This window comes from Papaver somniferum, chromosome 5, assembly GCF_003573695.1.
Source record: "Papaver somniferum cultivar HN1 chromosome 5, ASM357369v1, whole genome shotgun sequence".
NCBI lineage: Eukaryota > Viridiplantae > Streptophyta > Magnoliopsida > Ranunculales > Papaveraceae > Papaver > Papaver somniferum.
In genome coordinates this window covers 106,831,374-106,842,185 of record NC_039362.1, presented here as the reverse complement: position 1 = coordinate 106,842,185, position 10,812 = coordinate 106,831,374, and positions in this window count along the sequence as shown.

Here is a 10,812-nt window from a genome sequence, read left to right as displayed (position 1 = left end):
AATACGTTTGGGAATGAAACAGTTCAAGTCAAATATTACTAACCTCAAGTGGAAGGATGATGTCGTCGTTGTAGCTCCTTACTTCTTCACATACTTCAAGTCTTCACATAATACTTGTAATGTCTCATATCCTAATACTTTCAAGCTAACCTATACGAAGTTGACTCTTGTAAATAATCAAGCGACTCTTTAAATGAGTTTTGATTCACTAAAATATGACAACCAAATTTGACATACCAACGCTTGGTGGGTTCCACCGAGCTATGCTCTAACAAGTGGTGTTATCTCTCCATCCTCATATACATCCTTTTGAACCTCGTGGTCTTTCTCTTTTGCCAAATAAAACAGTTGTTGCATCACTTAACTATCTCTCAATTCCTTCCTTTTAATCATCTCAATTGTATTGTAAATGGTGGACAAATGTGAGTGTTTATCCTTGTTATCCCCCTTTAGTATGAGGATCATATTAAGTGTTGAAATACTCATTTTTCTTATTTTAGCTATGTTAGAGCATTGCTCGGTCGAATTCTCAAGCGTTGATATCTCAAGCTTGTTTGTCAATTTAGTTGTCAAAACTATATGTCTTGATTTCTAGTCTACTTATAGCTAAAGTCTCGGACTAGGATAGTTAAGTGTAGTTGAGCTCAAGACTCCACCGGATCATCAGATGAAGACGAATAACTACTCAAGGAACCAGTGGAACTTCATCGACTAAAAGGTATGTGGAGACTTGAACTTATCTATCAATCAAAACTCTATCTACTCTATCTCCTACTCTTGAGACAAAAGTCGTATAAGTATATAGATTTCAATTATACACATTTGCTATTTCGAGCCGAGTTTAACTCGCCTATATATTTCTCAAAATATCTGTTGGTAAGCTTTCGCTTAATCCAAGTTCATCTTTACTCGTGACGAAAGTCATGTTGATGACATTTCAATATCTTGAAAATCGCTTTGATGAAAAATAGTTTGTGAATAACAACTATATAACATCATCTAAGAATGTTTCAATGAGTGAAGTGTAGAGTTGAGATTATGTAACCATATTTGGATATAAGCATATATAGTATGTTCACACATTAGTATATAAATCCATGAACCGGGAACCAAGTGTATGCATATGTGTGTGTACGAAATTGGTGAAGGAGACAGGTTAAGTATGCTTAACCGTACGCATACTGGTGGAAGTTCACGTCCGTGAATATCTGATGAGTTTGGAAATTGACAAACTCTTAACCAGTCACCTTAAGTATGCGTACCCGTACGCATACTGACGGAAGTTTTCTACCCGAGAATTTATGCTGAGGTTGGAAACCAAAACCAACTCAAATCCGGTTGCTTAGGTACGCATACCCGTACACATATTTAAGCTGGTTACTTTATCAAATCGGTCAGTTCATGAACTTAAACATTTAAATTATAAGGAATGCAATCTTTGCAAACCGTGGCTATAATGTTGATGAATCGATTCAAGTGAATCAAACTGATTTTCTTTCAATTGTGCCTTCAAAAGATCTAAGAAATTGAACAACTCTTTAACTAGTTCATTTGAGTCATTTGAACTGGTTTTGGTAAAGAAGAATATGGTTGATATGAAAGTGCTCATATAGCTAACCATTTGGTTAACTGTTGTGAACCAACTAAGTGTACACGTTTAGGTACGGTTACTCAAACCTAAATGAAATACATTTCATTTGTGTATAACAAGCTAAGATTCGATCTAACGGTTGAAAGATATTAGCTTGAATCTAATCAGGTTTTCATCTAATGCTGGATATTGGATGCTTTGTTACTAAGCTAACATTGATTGAAAACCATGATTGAAAACTATATAAAGGAGAACTCTAGCAACTGGGAAACCTAATCCCCACACCTCATGTGTGATACTAGTTGTGTTAGCTAGAGTCGATTCTCTTTTAATCTTAGGTTTCTTCTCGAGACCCTGTAGGTTAACGACTGAAAGACTTCATTGGGATTGTGAAGCCATACATGACTAATTTTCTTGTAGTTGTGTGATCTGATCTTGTTGTATCTATCGTACGAGTACAATCGTAAGATTGGATTGAGATTGATATCTCCGATAGGCAAGATAGAAAAGAAGTCACAAACATCTTCGTCTCATCGTTTATGATTCCGCAATATCTTATTTCGCTAGTTGATTAAGATTATTGTGAGGTGATCGATAATTCTAGGTTGTTCTTTGGGAATATAAGTCTGAGTTATCGATTGGTTCCTGTTCACCCTGATTTATCAAAAGACGCAACAAAACTCGTAGGTATTTATGTGGGAGAAAGATTTATCTATTATCATAGACTTTTCTGTGTGATATAGATTTGTTTATTAAAGTCTTCGACTTTGGGTCGTAGCAACTCTTAGTTGTGGGTGATATCAGCTAAGGGAATCAAGTGCGTAGTATCCTGCTGGGATCAGAGACGTAAGGAGCGCAACTGTACCTTGGATCAGTGTGAGATTGATTGGGGTTCAACTACAGTCCATACCGAAGTTAGTTTGTAGTAGGCTAGTGTTTGTAGCGGCTTAATACAGTGTGTGTTCAATCTGGACTAGGTCCCGGGGTTTTTCTGCATTTGCGGTTTCCTTATTAACAAAACTTCTGGTGTCTGTGTTATTTCTTTTCCGCATTATATTTTGTTATATAGTAGAAATATCACAGGTTGTGCATTGTATCGATCAATTGTGAAATCCAACCTTTGGTTGTTGATTGAAATTGATTGATCCTTGGATATTGGTCTTTGGTACCATCCAAGTTATTTATCTTGTATTCAAATTAGACTCGCAGATTTCTGTTTGCTTGAGTAAGGATTGAATCGAGAAGTTGGGATATTAACTCTTTGATATATCTTTCTTAAGATTGAGTCTAACTGTCTAGTTGATTCTCTTGAAATTATATTGGAGTTAGTCCATACAGATTGATAATCGAAATATTGGGTGAGGTTGTTAGACCCCCGCTTTTTCAATTGGTATCAGAGCACGAAAACACGTTAAAGACCTTATAAGTCTGTGTTTGTAGCGATCTGACTCTATGGACAAAAGTGCTATCTCTATAAACGTACCACCAGTCTTCGATGGCTCAAATTACTTGTGGTAGAAAATTGCTATGCGTGCCTTTCTTCAAGCGCGTGATTTTCAATCATGGGTATATGTTGTTAATGGTTATAATGCTCCCGTTATGGCAGTAGGAAATGTGATCGTTCCTAAAGATATTGGTGCATATGACGCTGCTGAGATACTTGCTGCAAAGCAAAACTCCGACGATTTGAATGCCATCATACATGTCATTACCCCAGATCTTCAGCACCATGTGACTACGTGCACTCGGTCTAAAGATGCTTAGGATATCTTAGAAACCGTATTTGAAGAAAATACCAGTGAAAAGGAAGCTAGGCTTCAAAACCTAAATTCCGATTGGGAAAAACTTCATATGGCAGATGAAGTTTCATTTGATGAGTTTAATCACAAAGTGTCTGAAATTGTTAATGCATCTTTTGCATTGGGTAAGACTATTCCTGAAAAGGACATTGTGATGAAAATTCTCAGATCGCTGCCATCTAGATACGATTCTAAGAAACATGCCATCGTTGAGGGAAATAACCTTAATGCTCTCTTCAGAAATACATTGGTTGGAAAGCTAAAGATCTTTGATCATGAGCATACATCCAAAATCAGAAAGGATGTTGCTTTTAAAGCACAGAAAAACACTAAAATACTTGATAAAAGTAAAAGTGTTTGCATCTCTGAAGATGATCTTTCTGAGACTGATCCATCAGATGAAGATCTTGACAAGTCAGTCTCGTTGATCACAAGACAGTTTAGGGACCTTCTTTTGAAGAGAAGTAAACGTTTCTCCAGAGTTAAATCCAGGTCATCAGATAAACCCCATAATCGTGTTCCTCCTAAAAATAGGGATAATAATGAGACTGATGACGAGGATATGCCTCAGTGCTTTAAGTGTAAAGGTTTTGGTCATTTTGAAAATGAGTGTCCAAATCGGAAGAAATACACTGGGAGCAAAGGTCTTGCTGCAACTCTTGATGAAATCTCTGACAACTATGATTCTAATGAAGACGAAAAATCAAGTGTTGCACTTCTTTGTGAAAATATTAATTTTGATAATTGTAGCAATACATACATCAATCTTGATATTCTTTCAGAAGAAAACTCAACCAATATGGAAGAAAAAATTGACCTGTATGTTGGAAAATCTCTATTTAATTTTTCAGGATCAACTATGTGCCTAGCAGCTTGCACATCACAGGCGTCTGAATCATCTTATGCATTGACAATCTCTTATTGTTCACTCAAGGGTCATGAACTTTCAAAGTGTTTCAAGTACAAACACAAGATGAGATATGTCAACAAGCTTCAACGAAGAGCAGATCGTCTAGCAAACAAGCTTAAACTTGCTCAGAAAACTGCTGAGGTATGTAAGATTTTATCTTCTTCAAAGAAGTTAGTTTCCAAAGGTAAGTCTAGACCACTAGAGAAGAAATTATGGTCTAAACATTCAAAAAGACAGGGTTCTATGGATTCCATGCAAAGAGGTTATGGTGGACAGATTGTTGTTCACCGCAACACAACTTGATTGTGTTGATTAGTGCATCTTGTCTCATAAGCCTGATCAAAAGAGACAAGATCATGCACACCTCAGGCTTTAAGAAAATTTTTTGTTTTCTTTCTTAGCATTGTGTTTTTGGAATTCCTCCATGTCTAATTGATATTGGAAAGGACTTACCTAGTCGGTCAATAAAAGAGGGTTATTCTCGACAATTCTACTCTTCATAGGGTTGTGAGTTGTGCGTGTACGAACCTGTTTAAAGGCTTCGAAACCCTACATTCCTTTTTCCTTCTCTGATATTCTTTTTATCTTAAGACTGCTTGTTAAGTTTAAATTGTGAATTTCTCTCACAAAACCGTTTGCATACGGATACTCCAAGTATCATGTCTTCTGATGGAAAAGATGCCAATATGATTGTTAAGCCATCAATCACTAAGGAAAAAGAAAGATCTCCGTTACCTCCAACTTTGAAAAGAAAAAGAAGGAATGTGAGGAAGCCAAGAGCCGTTCCTTCAAACTCTCGGAAGTTTTCTAATGTTCTTGAAGAGTTGAAGGAAACAAGGAAGGAGATTCAACAAATAAAGGCTTTTGTGTTAAGATCACTGGAAATTCAGAAGGCCCTGGTTCGACATCATCATCCAAGAAGGTTTATTGGCATTGACTCCTTTCTCCATGAACCATATGTTCCAATGGCTGTTGAAGACAAGGAGTTCGGGGACGACAAATAATTCTTCAAAGGTCTTAATGTCTAGGAAATCTTCCTATGAGAATTTTATTCTTATGTTTTTAGGAAGAATAACTAGAGTTTGGAATATCCATTATTGTGATTACACATAGCTATGTCCAACGTTTTTTATCTTCAATGTTTTTAGATTTATTTGTTTAAATTCTAAAGTTTGTTTTGAAGATGATTTTTGCAGTACTAATCTTTATGGTTTTATATATTGCAATTTTCTATGAGATATGTGTTGGCGTCCGTAAACTATGATTGTCCCATACTTTGTTAAAAGGTATCTCTTTCATATGTCGATATGCAAGTATTAATAAAAGATTGAATGAACTTTTGACTTACAAAAGTTAAGCCTTTATGTCATTATTTGATAGAAGAAAGGATAAAACTTTTGTTTACAAGGATTATGTCTATTGTATGTCATTGTGCAAATAGTGATGGAAAATAGAATGAATCCTTGTCTGTTCCGCAACATTGATCTTCCCTGATCCATATTTTATGTAAGTACTGTGTGGCTTCGTAAGTTCTCTTATGTGAGCATTTCCAACTAGATTAATCATGAATTCTTTTGTGGTTAATTTGGTTGTGTATTCCGATTAAATTAATCATGGGTTTTCTTGTGGTTAGTTTAGTTGAGATTTTTGGATACAAAATCATTTCCTTTGTGAATTTTGGTGTCCAAAGAAATCCTCCTTTTCTCGTAAAAAGTAAGGTCGCTCTTGTAGTTCTTTCGGGAATGACATTTTATGGGGGAGAGTTATTTTTGAACTTGCGCTTAATTTCCATATCTTTGTGGGGAGTGCGACTGTGGAATATTATGGGGGTTATCTTGTATCTTTATAAACTCCTTTATGAATGCATTTAGCTTTGGCTTTATGATTGCATATAAACAAGTTGATATGTGCTTTTCTTTGGTCTTGAAGCATCTCCATGGAAATTTCATTAGGATCCCACTAATTTTCGTACCTTTGCCAATTTTATTGACAAAAAGGGGGAGAATTAATGTGTAGTTCACACTATAAATACATATGGTTTTTGGATCATTATGTAAGGGGGAGTCGTTTTCATGTTGAGATAAAAGTATTGACTAAGGGGGAGTGATACATATCACCATACTATTGTTGTCAAAGTTGTGATACAATTGAACTTTGATGCTGTGTAATAATACTATGACACTGTGTAACAATGATTGAGAGCTTGTGTTTTCTCATTGTTATGGCTACGGATTTTCAACAACGATGATTCTGAACTTACAACCTTTGGATTCATCGGAGTACTTGGAAGTGACGAAGATTTCGAGTAATGTTGAAGAACCAAGGAGATCATGCATGTGGAAAATAAGCTACAAAATTTTATTTATTTTGTAATCCATATGTATTGATAGTTTTGTCACTAATTGACGAAGGGGGAGATTGTTAGATCATTGCTCGGTGGAACTCGCAAGCGTTGCTATCTCAAGCTTGTTTGTCAAGTTTAGTTGTCAAAAATATATGTCTTGATTTCTAGTATACTTATAGCTAAAGTCTCGGACTAGGATAGTTAAATGTAGTTGAGCTCCAGACTTCACCACGATCATCATATGAAGACGAATAACTACTCAAGGAACTAATGGAACTTCATCGACTAAAAGGTATATGGAGACTTGAACTTATCTATCACTCAAAAGTCTATCTACTCTATCTCCTACTCTTGAGACAAAAGTCGTATAAGTATATAAATTTCAATTATACACATTTGCTATTTCGATCCGAGTTCAACTCGCCTATCTATTTCTCGAAATATGTGTTGGTAAGCTTTCGCTTTAGCCAAGTTCATCTTTACTCATGACGAAAGTCACGTTGACATTTCAATATCTTGAAAATCGCTTTGAGGAAAAATAGTTTGTGAATAACAACTATAAAACATCCTCTAAGAATGTTTCAATGATTGAAGTGTAGAGTTGAGATTATGTAACCATCTTTGGATATAAGCATATATAGTGTGTTCGCACATTAGTGTATAAATCCATGAACCGAGAACCAAGTGTATGCATATGTGTGTGTACGAAATCGGTGAAGGAGACAAGTTAAGCATGTGTACATGTACGCATACTGGCGGAAGTTCACGTCCGTGAATATCTGCTGAGTTTGGGAATTGACAAACTCTTAACCAGTCACCTTAAGTAGGCGTACCCGTACGCATACTGACGGAAGTTTTCTACCCGAGAATTTATGCTAGTTGATGAGTGCTAAAAAGTGCATATTTCTATATATTTTTCTTGGCATTTAACTCATCTTTTGTGCATTAATTCTACATTTTATCCCATATTCTGTATTTTCATTGTTTTCAAGAATAAATATTGTTATTAACTAATTTTGCATTTTTAGGTACCAAATAAAGTTTGGATGACTTGCGGAGCGGAAAAGAGCAGAAAAGTAGTGAAAAGCCGGAAGAAATTACGCAAGGAAGCCGCGAAGAATGGTGCGCATAAGCCCAAAAGACTAGAAATGGGCTCAAGAAGGAAGAATTGCTCTTAAAGAAGATATGGGCTTGGCATACCCAAGGCCCAAAACCCTTACCCAAACCCATTTTCTATAACCAAAACCGCCTCCATTCTCAGCCGTCAGATTGGATCCAACTCATCATCCTACGGTTGCTCATTCATAGAGCATCAAAATCTGAAGTCTCTGCCAAACACCACAGCGCTTAAATTCCAAGCCTTCAGATTAGATTGTATTTGAATCCAACGGTCGCTCCTATGCCTGTGCATCAAAATTAGATACTCCCGCTTTACACTACAGTACCTAACATCATCTAGCACCGTTGACTTTGTTGTATTTCACAATCCAACGGTCGAAGTGATTCATCTCTCATACCACCGTTAGATCTACCAACCATCTTCGCATCCAACGTCTCATCCTCGCTGTTCATCAACAATTGCTAAACCCGCCTAACACCCAAGTATCGAACACCTATACCCTTCAGCCAAACACACCTTACCCAAATTCTCATCTTCCTCCTTCGAGCAGTCGAGCTCTGCTCCTGCCAACTCCACCATGTCCGCCACCACCACTGCCGTACCACCAAACGCCACTCCTTCACACCGTACACCACCACCAACTCCACTATAATCATTCCCCCCATCTTCTAGCCATCTATCCTACCAATTTCTTTTCTTTTCTTTCTCAGAAAACCCTAGGAAAGAAATTGGTACAATAGCTAGGGCTAGAGAAGAAATAGAAGCATGGGAATGGAACAGAGGACCAAGGAGAAGAATGGGTCGAAGAAAAAACTCGTCAAATCACATCAATTTGGGTAAGAATTTACCAAACCCTAGTTCTGTCAATTTGGGGGTTTTTACATAAATCCTAATTAGGTTGAGATAGAGCATGGAGAAGATAAAGTGGGTGATATAGGGTAGGTAATTGAACCTAACTGTGATTTTCTGTCACATTAGGTAGAACCCTAATGTCTACTGTTTTGGGAATTTTTGGGTGAAAAGGGTGTAAACCCTAATTATGTAATTGGGTATAAAAAGGGGACTGTGGTGTATGTAAAGGCTTATCTCTGGACTAGCCAGTGTATCCCCATGAGGGCTGGACTAGCCAGTTCCTCTTGGGTAGATTTTTCTTCCCTGTTTTGTATTTGTAGATTTAATTTTAATTTTCAATTTTAATTCCAAATTCAGTTTTAGTTTATCTAGTTTCAATTCAGTTTGTTTTATGTTTTAATTCACATTTCATTCTAGTTCACATGTTAATTTGTAGTTCTCTGTTTAGTAAATGTTTTGTTTTTGTTGCTGTTATGTGAGCTCACATGTGTATGTGTATAGCTAGGCTGAGATGATGCCTTAAGTCACTGTTAGTGGTGGAATGCTAGGTTATAATTCATGTAAATTGAGTTGATTGAGTAATGGAGGAATTTAGTGCTCAACTGTGCTTGTGATTGATTGTGCTGTCAAAAGACAGTCAATGCTAGGAGTAAACAGTTGAGCAAGCTTCTTCTCCTTCCATTCCATTTATGTATGCCCTGGAACATAGGCAGGCTTGAACCTTCACCTAGCTCCATTAGGGACAGGGATTTAACATAGAATTACACTATCTGGCTAGTTCACAAGGTGGATTCATAACCTAGTTGTGTTGTTTCTCTGTTTTGTATTTGTAGTTTTGCTCCCCTGCCATTGCCCTTGGCTTAGGCCTTGGTTTATTACACTGTCATTTTATTGTCTTTGCTTCACTGTTTATCTTCATTGCTGTTTTCTCAATTGTTCACTGTTAAACTTTCACTGTCACCTTCTCACTTTCACTTTGTTCCATTTTGTTTTGCTTTTGTTCTCTGTTTAGTTTCATTGTTCTGTCACCTTCTCATAATACTTTTGTTCTGTTTACTTTTGTTCATTGTTTTGCTTTTGATGTGTTCACTGTCACCTTCTCACACACTTTTGTTACTTCAGTTTCAAGATCTGTCACTTAAAAGCCCATTTGTTCTCTTGCTTGGCTAAAGCCTAGTTCATAGCTCAGAAGCCTAGCTAATCTAAAGGCCCAGCCAACTGATCCCAAGGCTCAGTTCATTCCAAAAATCAAAGGTCCAGTCCACTGTGGACTTAATCAAAGCCCAAGGCCCAGTGCAATTCAAAATACCAAAAGCCCATAAGTTCACAGTCAATCCAAAAGCCCACTGAGCCCAAAACCATTTCATTATTACAAAAACCCACTAAGCCCAAAGCACAATTAGAAGCCCAATAGCAATTTAGAGCCCAAATAGCTAGAAACTCCAAACACCCCCAGTCTCTGTGGATCGACCCGTACTTGCACGAGCTACAACTGACGACCGTGCACTTGCGGTATTACTGTAGGCCCGCGTTTTTATTTCGCTTCAATTTTATACGCTTTCCAAGGCCCACCAAGTTTTTGGCGCCGCTGCCGGGGACTCGGGTTTGTTTCTCTAGTAGTTTTATTAGCTATTTTTGCATTTCACTGCATAGCATTTGCACCTGCATCTGCTTCACTTCATTTGCTGTTGGACCTGCTGTTCTGAACCAGTTTTTCCTCTGCTGGGACGCCACCAAGGAAAAGAACCAAAGCCCAACTGGGTTTTTGCAACAATATCAGAGCAGCTGGGCTGTGCTTAAAAGGTAACCCATTTAAGAGAACCCGAATTGTGGGCTTCCAATTCTTAATTGTGGGCTTGTAATATTAAAGCCAATTTTTGGGCTTTTTATTTTCTGTTGGGTTTGTAATTAATTTTTGTGGGCTTGTTTGTTTAATTTGTGGGCTTGTATTTAATTTTTGTGAGCTTGTTTAATTTGGACTGGTATTTTGTATTCTGGGTTTTTAAACCCAGCTGAGCTTGTAACCGATCATGCTAGGTTAACTCGTTAGTGGGCCGAGTACCCAAATTCTAGGCCGAGATTTTGGACTCAGTTTCACCAAGCGTTTTCAAACCAGCTGAGCCAAAGCAAACACAAAACCAACAATGGGCTTGCTCCCATTCAAAAACCAAATTTTATTTTCTTTTTAAAAAAAAA